The following is a 16,536-nucleotide window of genomic DNA, read 5'->3' on the forward strand; positions in this document are numbered from 1 at the left end:
AAGTGCTGTCTGTTAAAGACCTCAATTTTGGATTTCTAGCCTCCAAAACTGTGTAGGAATAAATTCCTGCTGTTTAAGCCAAACAATATGTGGTGTTTGTCATAACAGACCTGGCAAACTAAGACATTTAAACACCAAAAACCTTTTACCTGAAAATCTGGATTTCCATCTATTTTGGAGGAATCAAAATGTCTGGGAGTACACATGGTTACAGTCAGCTGGAGTTGACTAACTGCTGCCCCTTTGAGACTGTGCCTGCCTGGTTTGCCACAGTTTTCACCATTCCCAATTGTATCTCAGGTCTGACCCACTTCACTCATAATGCCTGCCTGGCTACTATACATATTCAGGTTGGTTACTCCCACTGTAAATTAATTCAGAGACACAGTGTTCAGAACCATCTATCTTATTTAATTAAGTGGTATAATGCCGAGCTTTACAAACTATCTTTGGTGTAGGACCAGTATTTTCTATTGTTGCGGTTCTGTGTATCTTTAAAAAAAAAAAGACAATAAAAAATTTCCTAAAAGTAATTATGAACTGATATATGGTTTCTTTTTTTTAAGATTTATTTATTTATTTCTCTCCCCTTCCCCTCCACCAGTTGTCTGTTCTCTACGTCTATTTGCTGCGTGTTCTTCTTTGTCTGCTTCTGTTGTCAGCTGCATGGGAATCTGTGTTTCTTTTTTGTTGTTGTTGCATTTTGTTGTGTCATCTTGTGTGTCAGCTCTCCGTGTGTGTGGCGCCATTCCTGGGCAGGCTGCACTTTCTTTTGCGCTGGGCGGCTCTCCTTACGGGGCGCACTCCTTGCGCGTGGGGCTCCCCTACGCGGGGACACCCCTGCGTTGCAGGGCACTCCTTGCACGCATCGGCACTGCGCATGGACCAGCTCCACATGGGTCACGGAGGCCCGGGGTTTGAACTGCGGACCTCCCATGTGGTAGACGGACTCCCTAACCACTGGGCCAAGTCCACTTCCCTGATATGTGCTCTTAATGCACGTGACTAGTGTGTACCTCAGTTTTAACTCATCAGTCAAGTTCAGGAACACTGAAACCAGCGTATACCTTGTTCAATGAGATGGGTCCACTCATTTAAATGTGCTTAACCCAGATTGCTATAAAGGTTTCTAAAGACCTACTCTCAATTTCTGTACTTGTAGCAAAGGAGTAATAAACAGTTCATGGACCAAGACCCATCCAGTAACAACAGTGTAAACAGCACTGGAATAGTGAATTTGTATGACTTTATTATTTTAGGGGTATGGTTTTTTTAAAGATTTATTTATTTCTGCCCCCCTCATTTTTTGTGCTGGCTGTCTACTCTCTGTGTCCATTCGTTGTCTGCTCATCTGCTTTTTTTAGGAGGCACCAGGAACCAAACTCAGGACCTCCCACGTGGGAGAGAGGTGCCCAACAGCTTGGGCCACATCTGCTCCCAGGAGTGTGGTTTTAAATCTAAAGAAAGGCAGGAGACAGGAAATGCATTTGGTATTATTTTAGTATCTTTCCTGAAGAGTCTTCACAAAAACAGAAAATCAGTCTTTCTTATACTTAGGGTTTTAGAATAATGCTGGGAAAATATCTCCTGAGTTCCCCAGTTAATGCAAAACCTATGAAAGAAAACCAATTTGCAAGAGGGAGGTAGTTTAGATATTGGCTTCGGGAAATATTGGAGTTCTCATAAACAGAAAGAAAGGAATTCATCAACACGTATGTGGAAGAGAGATTTCATGGCATGAAGGGGAAAAACAGAAAAAGGAGAAGGAAGAGAAAGGGGTTCTAGTGTCTGTGAGTGTAATTTACTTGGGGTCACATCAGCTTCCATGGCTGTAAAATGCAGAGATTGGACTAAATTATTTCAAAGTTCTGCTTGAGAGATAAAATTATCAGATCTTTTTCTAAGAAAGAATCTCTACTGGAATTGAGTAAATGGGAACAGGGGACAGGGATTTACTTCTTTAAATATATTTTTTATTGAAGTATATCATTCATATATGAACATACATAAATAGTTAGTATATAATGAAAGTTAAGAACTTACTAAATAAACGTGCATAGCATCATACAGGGGTCCCATACATCACCCCTCCACCAATACCTTCCATTGTTGTGATACATTTGTTACAAACTATGCAAGAGCATCCTCAAAATATTACTAGTAACTATAGTCCATATCTTATATTTGGTGTATTTTCCTCCAAACCACCCTATTTTTAAAAATATTTTTTTTCATTACAGAGGTTGTGGGCTTACAAAACAATCATGCACCTGTGTAGAATCCCCATACAACATCCCTTTCACCAACACACCACACTGTGGTGGAACATTTGTTACAGGTTATGAGATAATATCATCAGACTGTTATCACCAACCAAGGTCCAAAGTGTACATTTGGCACACTTTTTCCATAACTCTATTATCAACACAGTACATCTTTGTCGTTGATGCAAGAATATTACAGTATTGCTGTTAACCACAGTCCATAGGTCACACCAATTGTACTTTTCCCATCCTTCTCCACATTGCCACCACCATTCCACAGAAGGACACTCTTGCATCTACACCATCAACCAACATTTTCATCCACCTCTGGGTTCACTGCGTTATTCAGTCCCTAGATTATTCTCTAGCTCACTTTCAATTGACATTTACTTCCCCAGACTTTTTCAGCCACAATTTATAAACCAGCTGCTACTCACTATAATGTATTACCATCAACTCTATCCATTTCCACAATTTTAGTTGAGTAAATTAAAATTTCTACATACTTTAAGCATCAGTAGGTTTTCTCAACCCTCCTCTTAACTCATAATAATATATACTCTACTTTTTAACTCCATGTGTTTATTCTTTATATTTAGTTCATATTGATGAGACTATACAATATTTGTCCTTTTGCGTCTGGTTTACAATTCATTCAGCATAATGTCTTCAAGATCCATACATGCAGATCTTATGTGTCCCAATTCCATATCTTCTTACTGAAACATAGGGATTTATTTTAAATTTTCTCCATTTTACAGCCAGGTTCCTGAGATAGATGTCAATTCTCCCAGGTTCATGTGGCCACTGAGTAGCACCTCAGAGAAGAGAGACCAGCTCTCTTCACCTCTTCACTATACCCTGAGAAAAAAGGACAGGTGATAGAAAGTGATCAATGTTTTCCTCTGGGAGAAAAAAGCTAAACTCTTCAATATGCAGGTCTTGGATTTCTAGGAGAGCCCTCCTCCACAACTCTCGCTCAATAACTTTCCCTTCTGTCTTATCTGGGGATGGCTGAATAGGCTAGGAGTAAAGGCCTAACTTCATTGCACAGGTCTTTGGATTTGGTAACCCAAGTCTTGTTCCATTGCATATTTTTTTTCTATTTTTTTTATTGACTTTGTAATAATATTACATTAAAAATATATATGTGAGGTCCCATTCAACCCCACCCCCTCACCCCCCCTCTCCCCCCCCCAACAACACTCGTTCCCATCATCATGACACATCCATTGGATTTGGTAAGTACATCTTTGGGCACCTCTGCACCTCATAGACAATGGTTCACATCATGGCGTGAACCATTGCATATTGAGATAGCTGCTTCTTGAACCATCTGTTCTCAACTAAGGCGTTTTGGAAATTCTCACTGTGTCCACCGACATGGCCTATTGTTTATGTACTGACATCAGAACCCTTACCCAGGAACCTATTCTTTGAAGTATTGTCCTTTTCCTTGGGCCTCTGAGACACTCGTGGTTTGTGGAAAGCAAGAACTCTGGCCTGTAGCTGATTGCAGAGCCTTCTGGGACACATCAGAGTAAAATCAAAACTCTCCAAAGATGGCAGAAACTTTGGCGGTGGACTTGGCCCAGTGGTTAGGGTGTCCGTCTACCACATGGGAGGTCCGCGGTTCAAACCCCGGACCTCCGTGACCCATGTGGAGCTGGCCCATGCACAGTGCCGATGCGCACAAGGAGTACTCTGCCATGCAGGGGTGTCCCCGCGTAGGGGAGTCCCACACACAAGGAGTGCGCCCTGTAAGGAGAGCCGCCCAGCGTGAAAGAAAGTGCAGCCTGCCCAGGAATGGTGTTGCACACACGGAGAGCTGACACAACAAGATGACGCAACAAAAAGAAACACAGATTCCCGTGCTGTTGACAACAACAGAAGCGGACAAAGAAGACGCAGCAAATGGACACAGAGAACAGACAACCAGGGTGGGGGGGCGGGGAGGGGAGAGAAATAAATAAATAAATAAATCTTTAAAAAAAGATGGTAGAAACTTTAAATGGCTGTGATTAACTTAATATTGATAATTTTCACAAGTGAAAATGATGAGAGTAATGCCAATGAAGAGGAAATATGTTTTTGTTTTTTTTCTCTCGTAACCAAATAAGTATAATAAATCAAAAATAAAAGAGCTTAGAACCAAATTTTTATAAGCATAATCATTTTGACTATTTTCAATGTCTGGAATAGGTCCTACACATCTGTATTTAATAAACTCTGTAGATGAGTTGGAGGTATATCCTCAGTTGAAAAGCACCTATCTAGAAGATGCCAGATCAAATTAATTCTGTAAGGTTGAGACCAAACTTAAAAATAATGATTGAAATCTTGATGGTTAACACTAAGTTTTGGTGTCTAAACCATCTGTGAAAGCTGGTGACAACCAGGTACCTGATCATTAGAAATACATTGACAGCGAGGGCACTAACAGATCTCTAGGAACTTTCCATACAAGATACAGCTTCCGAAATGTCTATGTTAATACCATTTTCCCTATTCATATATAACCTGCAGAAGTCTGAACACCTCTTTTTTTTTTAGGTACCAGGGGCTGGGGATTGAAACTGGTGCTCAACCACTGAGCCACTTAAGCTTCCCTGAGCTTTTTTTTTTTGCATTTGTTTTGCTTGTTGTTTGTTTTTGTTTTTTCAGGAAGCACCAGAAACCGAACCCCAGACCTTCCCTGTGGGAGGCAGGCACTGAACCGCTTAAGCCACATCCACTCCCTGTATACCACTTTTAATTTGAGAGATTTTCTGTGTAAGTCATCAACAGTAAAACATACTTTAAAAACCTTAATTATTTCTAGCACTTCTCTTTTAATAAAGTGAAAGAATAAATCTTTGTAACTTTCCAGGTGACAGTTTCAAGTACAAAATATATTGTGAAGTATTATTTTATTTTGTTTAATTTTTCTTTGAGTATTCAATTTTGGGAAGGCAAAAATCAAAAGTTGCCAGGACATTTGAGCATTTCAGATAGGATTATGGGATCCTGAGAACATCGATATTTATATGTTCTCTACCTAGTTATCAAAAACAATGCAGTAAATATTTAAATAAACATTCATAAACATGGAACATTTATTTTCGCCTTTATTTTAAAGAGAATAATCAAGGTCATGATCAAATTAGAACAAAGCATAGAAAGTTGTTTTGGTGAGGTACAGAATAGCTGCCTTTTGGGCTAATTACGAAGAATGTAACCCAGTGAAACTCATTTCAGACTTCTGCCTCCAGGACTATAGAGAATACGAATGCATTATTTAAGCCACCAAGATTGTGGTAAATTGTTACAGCAATCATAGGAACCTAGAATAAATGAAGAATACTTCCTTTCACAGACTCTATGTAAGAGCTGAACAATACTCCCACAAACTTTGTATCTTTCACAGAGATAAAACAAAATTTTAGGATTGAATTCAATATTTTTTATGCTAAGGGAACGGCAAGCTTTTTCCGCAAATCTCATGAGTAGACCCCTCAAAATGTAGCCCACTTCAGAAAATTTTAATGCCTATTTGTGTCCTTTTCAAATTCCATTTCTGAGAATATAGCTTTCTACATCTGTCCAGCTGTGATTCCACATGCTCTTTCCAATTCTGAAACAAAAATTCACTTTACTTCAGAACTGAAGCACTTTCCCCCTTAATCAGGAAAAACCCATCTCATTATCCTGAGACCCCTAGTAGAGTGTCATTCATGTACATAAATTATAACTTTTAAGCAAACTCACATCTGTTTCACAAAGAAAACTAAGGAGTCCATAATTTTGAGCTGCCTGTCATTTTATCAGATTACTGAAGCTCATAAATACAACTAACCCAGATTTATTCAGCCACACATATTGTTTATGTAGCTTCTTAGTGTGGCATACATGAATATGTTCAATGAAAGACCCAAAGATACCGCCTCTTTGTATTATATAGAAATAAGTTGCAAGCATTTATATCTTAAATTACGCTTAGTAATCAATGTTTCAGTATTTTTTCTTACGAATGATGTAGGCATCCATTGAATGTCTATTAATTAATTCAGTATAATATCAGTCCAGTTTTATGTTGTCTAAAGTTTTTGGAAATGCTTTTTAAGTGGAGATACTGCAAAACCTTATTACTGTGGCTGTTTTGGGGCACTGCATAACAAGGAGCACAACACAATGATTCCTGAGAGAAAGGAAACACACAAGGTGAGCTCAACCATCACTCCAGCTCTTAGCCTAGGGAAAATTTTTAAATGGCACAGTGAGCTGGATACCAGGCAGAATATAATGTTCCTGAGGAGGCAGAAATCAGAGTACAGAAGACCTGAAGCTGCTGGGATTTGTGAGAAAGGGCATCAGAGAAGAGGGAGCTATACAAAGCAGGAACTTCAATAACCAGTTGGAGGTTTTCCAATAATCCTTGGCTGAGGACTGGACTGTATGTTCACAGAGTTGGCCTTCTTAAAGATGATGAGAGTATATCTCCTACAGTGTTATGAGAAGAATGGAGATTTTATCAGTTGACCAATCTTGGGGGATGTTGGAACTCAATGTGAAGAGACAATGATAATACCTTGTTAATACCCTGGGTGTCTACCAAGAAACCAGAAGTTTAGGAGTATAGACCATGCCCTAATGTAAGACCTATGCTAGACCCACCCTAAAAAGGCCTAAAATCCAGGGCTGACAAGATCTGCAAGGGAAACAGAGTTGGAAGGTTGGGTCCCCTAAAAAAGTTAGACTTGGGAAAGATCTTAGGCTTTCTGCATATATATCTGAACAAAGAATGAAACCAATCTTACTGAACTGCCTACTAGAATAAAAATCAACACTCTTTCAAGGAAGATAACAGAACCCAGTGTCTCTACAAGGTATCATCCTCTCAGTATTCAATAAAAATTATTCTATATGTAAAGAAACAGGAAATGTGACCTAGAGTCAAGAAAAAAGAAGTCAGTAGAAAAACTCCAAGTGCTGTTTTTGGATTCAGTAGACAAAGACTTTAAATCAACTATTATAATATATTCAAAGAACAAAAGCAAATATGTTCAAATAATTAAAGGCAACTATAGTCTTAATGAGTGAACATACAGGATATTTTAGCAGAGAAATAGAAACTATAAAATAACTAAATAGAAATTTTAGAACTTAAAATTGCAGTAGCTGAAATTAAAAGCTCACTAGATAGGTTTAGCAGTTTGGAGATGGCCAAAGAAATAGCATACTTGAAGGCATATCAGTAGGAATTATCTAATCAGAGAAACACATGGAACCAAACATGCAACTTTGAAACTTTTTAAAGGTATTTTATGCGGTAGACCTGGCCCAGTGGTTAGGTATCTGTCTACCACATGGGAGGTCTGCGGTTCAAAACCCGGTCCTCCTTGACCTGTGTGGAGCTGGCCCTTGCACAGTGCTGATGTGCACAAGGAGTGCAGTGCCACGAAGGGGTGTCCCCATTTAGGGGAGTCCCACACACAAGAAGTGTGCCCCATAAGGAGAGCCGCCCAGCGCGAAAGGAAGTGCAGCCTGCCCAGGAATGGTGCTGCACACACAGAGAGCTGACACAACAAGACGATGCAACAAAAAGAAACACAGATTCCCATGCTGCTGACAACAACAGAAGCCGACAAAGAAGACGCAGCAAACAGACACAGAGAACAGACAACCGGGGTGGGGGGTGGAAGGGGAGAGAAATAAATAAATAAATCTTTAAAAAAAAATAAAGGTGTTTTATTGGCTTTTCTTCCATGACTCTGAACAATAAATAGATAATTTTCCTTGGTACTTGAAACTAGCCTCTTCTTTCTTTCAATTCTCCTGGAATCCAAAGGGCCAAACAGCTACTAAAAAGGATCCTGGCTATGGTAACCTAAATGATTGGTCTTGGGGAAATAATCTTCTAGAAATTCCATGTACTCCAACTAAAAATGCTTTAAAGTAGAGACCTTAGGAAAACCTCCTTCATTTAATGTTCAGCTGAGCATCCATATCTCAGCTGTTATGCAATAATCTTCTAAAAGTCATATATATACAGTGCAGTGTCATAGTTAGATTAGTAGATTATGGTGTTAGAATGCTTGGGTTTAGCTTCTGGCTCTAACATTTACTAACTGGGTGACTCTGTGGCAACATACTTAGTTTGCACATCTGTAATACAAGCATAATACTACATACCTAATACACTCTCAGAATAGCAGTAGATGATATAAGTGAAGCACTTGCAACAGTGTCTGGCACATATATGTGTTAATTGTTACATATATTTTTCTCAGATCCTTTAAGAATAGAGTTTTTCAAGGGTAAGAGAAGATATTAAAAGAATGCATCCTTTTAAAACATTGGTGTAAAAAATATCTTATGTCAAAAACCTTCTTAAATATTCCATAAAGGACGAAACAACTATTACCTTTCCCCTGCTGATCTACAGAAGCATTCCGTTTTGAAAGCTCAGCTATGGAGCTATTGTCTGCTTCTTGGATAGCTGTCCACCACAGATAAACATTATGCTGTGCTACTGGGTGTGTTCAATGTGTAAACAGATTGTAGAAACGCGAGAGGCTGGTTTTTCAGGTTCCTGCTCCCACACTCCGTGAGGGTCAAGTAGTCCAGCGTTTTACAGTTTGGGTCTGAAAGAAAAGAAAACTGAGACTATAAAAGTGTTCTAACCTTCAGATTGAGGTAAGAATAATGTGTTTGGGGATCTGCAGTGTGACATAAGGTTTTGTGACTTTTTTATTTTATGTTTGGGGAAATGAGGTTGCTGATCAGAAAAAAAAATTTCCTTCCACCACTTGATATGGAAATTTATAATTAAAGAATAACAGGAGGAATATATAAAGAAGGGTTGTTTTAACCATTAGACTGCTATAAATTTGAAGGACTGGGCAGGGAAGTAAAGATAAATGTTATTGTTATTAGCACTTAATTTACCATACTAGGTTAAGCATTATATTAGAACCTGCTGAACAATGAATGTCTCCAGGAACAAATATGTATCCCAGTGGCATAAAGAGGTGAAGTTCAGAGCAGAGGTAGTGTGTCACTTTGCCAAAATCTTTCACAGCTCTGTGTATAAGACAGACTGTCTCTTGCTCTGAATTTCTTTCATTTATCATAAAACTCAGATATTTCATTTAGCAATGCTGAATTGTTTTGAATTTGGTTCCATTCCTGATATTGTTAAATATCCAGTACGGCTATGTAGTCAGTAGAAGGATTACTAAAGTCCAAAAATGCTGAACTAATTTCAACATGAATTATATTTTCAACACCATGGGGAGATGAGATATTGACTGTGAATATGAATATACATTGTAAAAGGATTTTTTCATTTCTCTTTAAAATTAGCTAGATTGTTTTAATCAGCAATGATATGCTTCCTCATTTAAATGAAACATATTTTGCAACATAATATATCCAACTATATGCTTGGCAAAAAAACGGAGTTATCTATTTGAAGCAACTAAGTAGTAAATATTATGTATTTATGAGAATGCATTTTAAAATACTACTGACATCCTAATCTTTTAAGCAGAATTGAGTGGGGTTTTTTTCACTTTATATTACTGTTTATATATAGTTTAGACAGTGGCTTAAACTCAAGATTGTTGAAAGTCATACCCTATGCATCAAGCACATGAAATCAGTCAATTGGAGTCTAGTGAAGACCTTAAAACAGGTCCCTACATCCCTCAGTATATGTACACATGGACACATTTATACATGCACGTTTATGTATAGGTAGCTTCTATCATGGAAAAGGGTAAGGGAAAAGATGAGAAAAAAATTTTGGGGGCGTTTAGCTTTTGAATCATGGTTATTCTATATTCTAATGATTTCCTGAAATTCTCTGCTAGCCTATGTTGGGGGATTTGCTGTACGTCATTCAATTTATTAAAGTTTGATAAAGTTTTCTGAGAGATTTAGACAATAAAATTATTGGTTTTTTACCTCTTTGTTTCCTGAAGTTACATTTTGTGTCATTATCTAAACTAGTTCCCTGATTATTTACTATGTTAAGGGAAGGAAAAGGAAATGTTTTTTATGTGAAATAAGCAGTTTGTTTTAGCAAAGCTCTATTATACTATGGTGCATGTTAGGACTACTTTGCCAGCATATGTAAACATTTAGCTAATCATATTTATTTATTTATCATCTTTTTTTTAAAGATACATCGATCACACAAAATATTACATTAAAAAATATAAGAGGTTCCCACATACCCCACTCCCCACACCCCCACTCCTCCCACATCAACAACCTCTTTCATCATTGTGGCACATTCATTGCATTTGGTGAATACGTTTTGGAGCACTGCTGCACTACATGGATAATAGTTTACATTGTACTTTATACTCTCTCCCAGTCCATTCAGTGGGTTATGGCAGGATATATAATGTCCTGCATCTGTCCCTACAAATCATTCAGGACAACTCCAAGTCCCAAAAATGCCTCTACATCACATCTCTTCTTCCCTCTCCCTGTCCTCAGCAACTACCGTGGCCACTGTCTCCACATCAATGATACAATTTCTTCCATTGCTAGTCACAATAGTTCTATAGTAGAATATTAGTGCACCCACTCTAATCTATATTTTATTCCTCCATCCTGTGGACCCTGGGATGGTGATGTCCACTCCACCTCTAAATCGAGAAGGGACTTAGGTCCCACATAGCTGATGGATTGTTCTTATTCTTAGGATATGCATGATGATACATGCAGCGGTGAAGTGCAACTTTCAAGTAATTCAGCAAAAAAAATTAAGTGTTTATATATTAGGTTAAATCATATGAAATTTCTGATATTCGACCATTTTGACCAACAAAAAAGGCAAATTCACGTGGTTCAACTTAATATAAAGAAAGAAAACAAATGTGGCAAAATGTTAACAACTGTTGGATATAGGGGGAAGGTGATCAGATGTTTCCATGTTCTATTATTTCAACTCTCCTGTATGTTTGAAAATGTACTTCTTAGGAAAAGAGTTATGCCCATCCTAACCTGGAATGAAGTATTGCTTCTTCTCCCCCACTACCCAGTCCTTTCATTTCTTTCATCATACTGTGTATCACAGCCAACCTTTCCCACCTTTCTTTTCTGTTATTTTTTCTTTTATACTGTTTTCTTCTTTATACAGGCTTTCGGTCCAAGAGGTACCTAGAATTCAAGGTTTTGGTCAGTCTCCACCTCCGTCAGAAATTCCACGTCCAATGGCCTTAGGGAACAGCATCATGGGGGTGGTGGAAAAAACACAGGATTTGGTAGCCAAGGAACCAGTTTAAGTTCTGATTATACTACTCGTTGCCTCCTCTGTACTTTATCTCTCTGTGAGCCTGAGTTTTCTCCTTCTCATCAGATCACACACAGTTATCACAAGGAACAAATAAGATCATAGAGGTGAAATCATTTTAAAATGTGACTCACTATATAAATACTTGCTATAATTACATATTAAAGTAAAATTTGTTATTGGAAGAGTAACTCAGGAGTAGGCACCCAGAGCCCACGTCTTAGCTCTTAGCTACTAAGGCAATATAGTGTAAGGATTGAGAGCATAGACTCTACAACCAGATTGCCTGAGTGTGAATCTGGCTCTTCTACTTATCAGCTGTGTGACCCTGGGGAATTTAGTTTGCTTCTCTGTTTCTGAGTTTCCTTATCTGTAAAATGGGTGTAATAGTAGTTCCTACTCATAGATCCCTTGTGACTCTCAGATCAAGAGTGATCCTGGCATCTGAGGGCATAACTGAGTATGCAAATGCAAACGGAGGAAGTATGAACACTCTGCACAACCACGTATAGCTCAAAGATGTGGACAAATTTCTTGATTAAAAAAAGATGATAGTTTGTCCTTTTGTGTCCTGAAATAGTTAAATATGTCATGGAATAAAAATGTCAGCATCCAAATATCCAAAATTTAAGAAAGCAGCCTCATCTATCCTCAGTATTCTAGAAATCCCTTTCTTTAACAAACATAGGCTTATAGCATTTCAGGGTGCAAGGACCTTAGAAGGCCACTTCTCTCAATATACAGGATCATTGTCCAGAGTTTGCATTTTTGCTAACATGAACTACTTCACTTCAGATGCGGATTTTTTCATGTTAAGGAGGCAGAAATAATATGACTTAGAATATTCCAAGGACTTTTATTAGTGCTTTACATGTTTTAGCTCACTTAACCTTCACAAGACCTCCAGGAAATAGATATGATAACGATGAACTTTATCGTTCCATTTTACAGAAGAATAAACTGAGGATTATAAAGTTTACACATATTTTAATTGATAATTGAGGCAAGTTTCAAACCCATGCAGTCCAGCACCAGAGCCTAAATTCTGGATCATCTAGTGCTAACATCTCAACACCTCTGTGTTCTAGTACCTGGTTAGAAGAGCAGACTCTGGAATCCTGGGGTTGCTGTTACATGTTGCATGTTTCCTCGACAAATGGTATTAAATACCTGATGTTTTTTCATAGTACATAAAAATTACTTAGGTAAGAGTTACACTAAATAACCCAATATACAGCGATGCTATACAAGAAGAGTGTGAGTTTCTCATCCATGATTCTTTGTCTGAACATTGAAGGTCTCACATACTGATGCTATTTCTTAGACAGAATATTATACTGTAAAATGGCAGCTGCTTTACACTGTGCTTCATTGCTTCTGCTGGCCATGAGGGTATTTTCTTTGGGTGGGTGAATTTCCATATTTATTTGTATTTGCTAACATTTTAAAAGTTCAGGTTCAATTTCTGTAGTTGCTGTTCTAATTTCATTTCCTATTTTAACTACTTCTTATTCATTTAAATGTTCTCTAATGTTAGTTTACTGACTTTTCTCTAAGCAATATCAGCTACAAAAAATTAATAGGATTTTACTTCATTTTCTTCTTCACTGAATAAAAAGATTAAAATCAGACTTACCATCACTGAACCCTTAATAACCTTATTTATTTCCAAGTAGGCATGGTGCCATTTGTAACTCTCATTAAAGTTTAATTTAGCAGTTTCCAGAACTTGTAACAGTTGACTTATGCAGGCTAATTTGATTTAATCTTTTTAACCAAATGCCAGGAAACACTGTGTTCCTACATTAAGAACATGTTCAATTCATTTAAGGGTTTGTGGTTCATGTAAATAGTCTTCAGTGGCCATTTTCATTTTGGTGTTGTGCAGTCAGAAAATATTTCCAAAAGAGAATGAGAACTAGGAGAAAAATTAAGAAAATGAATTAAGAACTCACTTTCAGATATATCTCACTTTAAAGCCAGCAAAATTCTCAAGACTAAACAATATAGTTTTAAAAATCATTCTCGCCAACAATGTGTTTTTAAGAATAAAACTGGCAGAATTTTCCAGAATATATAGTTGAGATGGGGTGGGAGGTAAATGTGTGTGTGTGTTTGTGGAGAAGTCAGACTTCGAATGTAGACAACAAATGATGTCTCAGCATTCAAAATTAGATTTTAAATCTAAAAATACTTTTATCTAGATGATAAAAATGAAAGTTAAGCAACAGCCCAGTTGGTAAACACAAACCAGGAGAACTAGCAATAAGCATAATTATTTAATTCAAGTGTCAGTGTAGACAAATAAATGAATATATCCTTCCAAGAACTATGTATGGACAGCAATAGTTTTCAGCCTTCTGTTGTGAAATTATGCTATGATTTAATTTTTTAAAAAATTAATTTCATTAAAATCACATGCTATGATATCAACGTTGAGCTTTCAAACAAAGCAGCAGAGGACTAAGAAACATAGGCATGTTTTTTTCCAATTTTCAACAAATAATGATATAGCCAAAGAAGTCTGGGCCCACAGACAGATATACAATTTTTAAGTTGCATACTTTGACTAGGACCATATATGTATTAAAATCCATTATGGGAGAGAAAAATCATTGTCCTTTAATTGAGAGAAGGGCACAGGGGAAATATGATTGATCTGAACTGCAAAGAAATCTAGTCAGTAACAGAAAAAAATACTAGGGTTCTGTTTACATTGGTCACACTCAAGAAGGAAGAATTTAAGCTGCTTCAAACTATTCACTGCTGTCATCTGATTTGTTTTGTTGGCTATTACTGAGTTTGAGCTCCAAATACAAAACGGTTATTTTTCTAAGGCAGATATACTATAAACAACAAACCAAACAGCTCTTGATTTTCTTTCGAGTGGACTCCTGTTGGACTCTCTCCTTGTTCTCAGGAGTAATGGTTATACATTTAGCTTTATGCTTAAGCACAATAGGACAAAACTACGTCTTACTGTGCCCAGGCCTGCAGAGTAGGTTCCTGAACAACTCATATAAAATCCAGTGGCAATATTTGATTATATTTAGAAAATTATTGAGCCTAGGTCAGCAAACTCAGCAAACATGAAGTGTAGGTCCAATACTTCCACCAACAATAACGGCAACCACTAACACTCTCTGAGGTCTTACCTTGACTCAAGAACTATTCAGGTGCTTTACATGTAACCAAGGCATGCGAGGTTCAGTCATGTCCCCAAGATCGCACAGCTGACAAAGTTCCAGAGCCTAGATTTGAACCAGAACCCTTGCTCTTAACTACAACCCTATGCCAGGATCACCTTGATCATGTTAAATAAATTTGAAAAGCATCTTCCAGGGCTATCTTTTCCTGCTGTCCAAATTTCTACCTTTCCCCTTGTTCCCAGGCTCATGCAACCTGTACTGGTATGTGATGCTGTCACTGATCTGGCCTTGTCCCTAGCATCTCACTGGTTACAATCCTCTATTGATGATCTTTGATCAAGATGGCCATGTGTTCTGTGGGCCCTTCATTACTACTCAAGACTCTTAAGTCTACTGGTCTCAGCACTTCACGTTCTCACAACCATTGCCAATTCCCCCTTCCGCAGCTTGGCTCCTCCATTCTTGCTAGCTGGAACAAGACACACCTGGGCCTGTCCTAACCTCACTCCCCTCTGATTCTCTCCACACCCTGAACACTGCTGGAATTTTATTTCCTTTTTCAGTCAGGGGAAGCTGCTCCAATGTCATATCTTGCATCCTTTCTGCACTATTTATCATCATAAAGCATGATGTTCAGACCTTCAGGGTTTGTTCTTGGTAGAGGGAATACCTAATTTGAGGGCCATTAAAAGAAAATATAATAATAATCACCTTATAGTGATGTGTCCCAAACTATCTAGGGTAAATAAACAGATTTTTGGTTTTAATTTTCAAAGCCCCCTCAAACTAATACTTCCGTAGCATACAATGTTAACTAGATGAATCCACTAAATTACACATCTCAGTGCCACATCCATGTCAAATTGACACTCTCAAGTTCTGTACATCTATTTTTTCAGACAATTAACTAGCTACTAGTGGGCTAGCACCATTCCATGAACCACATTTAGAATAGCACTGCCTTAGAGACCACTATTCTCAGGAACAAAAGAATCCACATTCACCACTCTGGCTTTCATTTTTCAAATGTGCCTGTCTGCCCAGCTGTACATCTTTGTACAGTCCTTGAACGCATACAAATTTCCACCCTCAAAAGCAGAAGCACTGGTATAAGATTGACCCAGCAAAATTATATTATATTATATTATATTATATTATATTATATTATATTATATTATATTATATTATATTATATTACATTATATTATATTATATTACATTACATTACATTATATTATATTAGTATGTATGTGTTATGTTATATATATATCGTGTTATATTCTTATGTGTGTATACATGTAATACATACAGATATACATGCACACACACACACATATTTTTTATTTTATAGCACAGCATAGTGGTCAAGAACAAATTCACTAGAAGTAGACTGCTTTAGTTTGAATCTTGACTCTATTACTTACTACCTGTGAGAATTTGGATGAATTATTTAACCTCTCTCTGCCTTGCTTTCTCTATCTGTAATATGGTAGTAATAAAAGCAACAAACTTAAAGGATTGATGTGAGTTAATGTACATAAACCAAGACCTAGAACAGTGCCTGGAACTTACATATAATTAGTGTTATGTAACTGTTTACTATCATTATAACCATGAGCCATAAGGAAAAGGCATCAAGACAAGTATAACAATGGAGAAGAAATTATATAACCCAATATAAAATATGATGCATCATGGATAATATGACATGTATAATTAGTGATATGACTTGGATAATATAAAATATACAATCAATTCTCTTTGGCTTTGCATTGGACATTTAAGGAATTCCATCATTTCAAATGAAAAAAAAAAGGGGGTGTGTGATATGGACTGT

General features: G+C 37.3%; 1 protein-coding gene across 2 annotated transcripts in view; it reads left to right on the top strand.

Annotated features, from left to right (window-relative positions):
* SYTL5 (synaptotagmin like 5) overlaps positions 1–16,536 on the top strand; it is a 287,943-nt gene that overhangs the window by 98,251 nt on the left and 173,156 nt on the right. Inside the window, exon 1 of one of the 2 annotated variants that reach the window (XM_058292188.2) lies at positions 8,814–8,939. The exons of the other annotated variant lie outside the window; for it this stretch is intronic. The gene's annotated coding sequence lies outside the window, so the exon portion shown is untranslated. Of the gene's footprint in view, positions 1–8,813; positions 8,940–16,536 lie in introns of those variants that run through there. 2 annotated transcript variants of the gene reach the window in all.

Source organism: Dasypus novemcinctus, chromosome X, assembly GCF_030445035.2.
Source record: "Dasypus novemcinctus isolate mDasNov1 chromosome X, mDasNov1.1.hap2, whole genome shotgun sequence".
Taxonomy (NCBI): domain Eukaryota; kingdom Metazoa; phylum Chordata; class Mammalia; order Cingulata; family Dasypodidae; genus Dasypus; species Dasypus novemcinctus.